The sequence below is a fragment of the Curcuma longa genome, unplaced genomic scaffold (genome assembly GCF_044706935.1).
Source record: "Curcuma longa cultivar G26 ecotype Majalengka, Jawa Barat unplaced genomic scaffold, ITB_CL_G26_1.1 contig_13775, whole genome shotgun sequence".
In the NCBI taxonomy this organism is placed as follows: domain Eukaryota; kingdom Viridiplantae; phylum Streptophyta; class Magnoliopsida; order Zingiberales; family Zingiberaceae; genus Curcuma; species Curcuma longa.
Genome location: NW_027429535.1, coordinates 1 through 2,124, shown reverse-complemented (window position 1 = coordinate 2,124; position 2,124 = coordinate 1). Strand labels below are relative to the sequence as shown.

Sequence of the window (2,124 nt, the reverse complement as noted above, 5' to 3'; positions counted from 1 at the left end):
AATGAATCCAATGATGATTATAGAGGAATTTTATTAACGATTGACCTTTTTTTCTTCAGTACCGATCAATCAAAATATCTCCATAATGATATGATATTTTCCACTTTGGGCCTAAGTCCTCATGGATTTGTTCTTGGGCTCTCCCCAAAAGGTCTCATACCAATGGAGATATTTTTCATCCTTTTAACCCCATGATCTTTTCCATGTACTTTAGATGTGAGACTATGTTTGCACCCTTGCAACCCAACAATCCCCCCTCAAACAAAGGACCACATGCCCCCTCTCAACGTCGTTTTTGATATCTGAATCCTCGACCCACCAGGACTTTTTGCCCCTCGGTCCACCCGACCTATTAGGACTTCCCACCTAGCCGCAGCTAGGACTTTTTGCCCCTCGGTCCACCCGACCTATTAAGACTTTCCACCTAGTCGCAACTAGGACTTTTTGCCCTCGGTCCACTCGACCTATTAGGACTTCTCACTTGGTGTCTGGTCCTCTTGATTCAGATACGGGAGCACCCACTTCCTTTGTTTAAGGTTCAAACCACATGGTTAGATCTGGATCATGGCTCATCCGACGGTTAGTCCGGTGAGAGCAGTCTTGCTTGATACCAGTACCGATGGATTCAAATATCTCCACAATGGTATGATATTATCCACTTTGGGCCTAAACCCTCATAGTTTTGTTCTTGGGCTCTCCCCAAAAGGCCTCATACCAATGGAGATACTTTCCATCCTTTTAATCCCATGATCTTTTCCATGTACTTTAGATGTGGGACTATGTTTGCACCCTTGCAACCTAATATTTTTCACTATATCGAGTTTACTGATATCTGCCATCATCAAATCAATACAGTGTGCTGCATATGGTGTCCAAAATAATGTTTGATACTTTTGCTCCAATAACTCTCCATCCCTCTTAAAGTTGACATCATTATCTTTAATCACTTGCACTATATATTTTGCACCTAGATCTTAAAACACATTATCCATCAAACGATATATGTAAGGTGCATCATGATAGTTTGTAGTTGCATCAATAGATTTATGAAATATGACTTTTCTATTGTAGTATTTCAGAAAGTTGATAATGCTGACCGTGTAGGCCTTGTCCAGCCAACATAATCTCATATAAACTCTATTGCATCTTACATGATAGAATCCAAGTCTTAATCTCCTCCACTTGTTAATTTAAATGCGGATCAGCAATTTTATATGCAGTCGGAGGTTGAATACCCAGATTGGATTTTTGGATGTTGGACACCATACTACATTAGTATGTGTTGTTTGCTGCATTAGAAGGAATTTGATTAAAATGAAAAAATTTAGCAATACTTTTACCGATTGATTTCTTTTTCTCTTTTGTATATGCATCATCAATCCGAGTTTGTTTGCTAGCTTGGTCTGGGAATGCTAGTGGATCAATATCAGCAATATCAACTGCACGTCTTCGTCCCATAGAAGGGAAAAAAATAATCAATACCACTTTGTGTTGAAGTAATACGAACACTTGCACTCCTTCCCAATATTGCTGCACTAGTTGAGCCAGTTCCACTAGCACTAGCTGAGCCACTTCCACCAACATAAACTATAGTACCACCATGTCTTATATGTTGCTCATATTCATTTTGAATTCGAGAGGCATGGAGAGCTGTTAAAAATTCTTCGTCATTTGGAACTTCATCACGACTTTTAAAGTTATCATAGGTTGGTTCTTTAGAACTTTGGCTATCCAAAAGTTCACTTTGTTATTGTTGTTTATACTTCAATGTTTTTTTCCATTAAATTCCTCTTTCATTGCACGACAAACTTCTTGAGAAACTTTTGGACATTTAGAAACATCTGGATATCCACCAGTAAGATGTTTTAGGCGTGTGATCCCACCGCCGCGTCTAATAATATCACAATGCAAGTATTGTCAATGAAATCAATTCTCTAATCGACGTGTATGTCTCCAAGATGGATCATAACACGTTATTTTGGTGTCATTGCTCCTGCATTATAAAAAAATAAAAAAAATAAAAAAAATAAAAAGATCAAATAATTCAGAATAAATATTCATAATTACAGTATTAATAATATTCTTGTTTTGATATCATCACATATGTATTATAAAAAAATTAAT

The 2,124-nt window shown here is 37.3% G+C and overlaps 1 pseudogene; it reads right to left on the bottom strand.

The window, feature by feature from the left end:
• Positions 1–853: 853 nt before the first annotated feature.
• On the bottom strand, positions 854–1,893 carry LOC141816005 (uncharacterized; annotated as a pseudogene).
• Between the last annotated feature and the right edge of the window lie 231 nt (positions 1,894–2,124).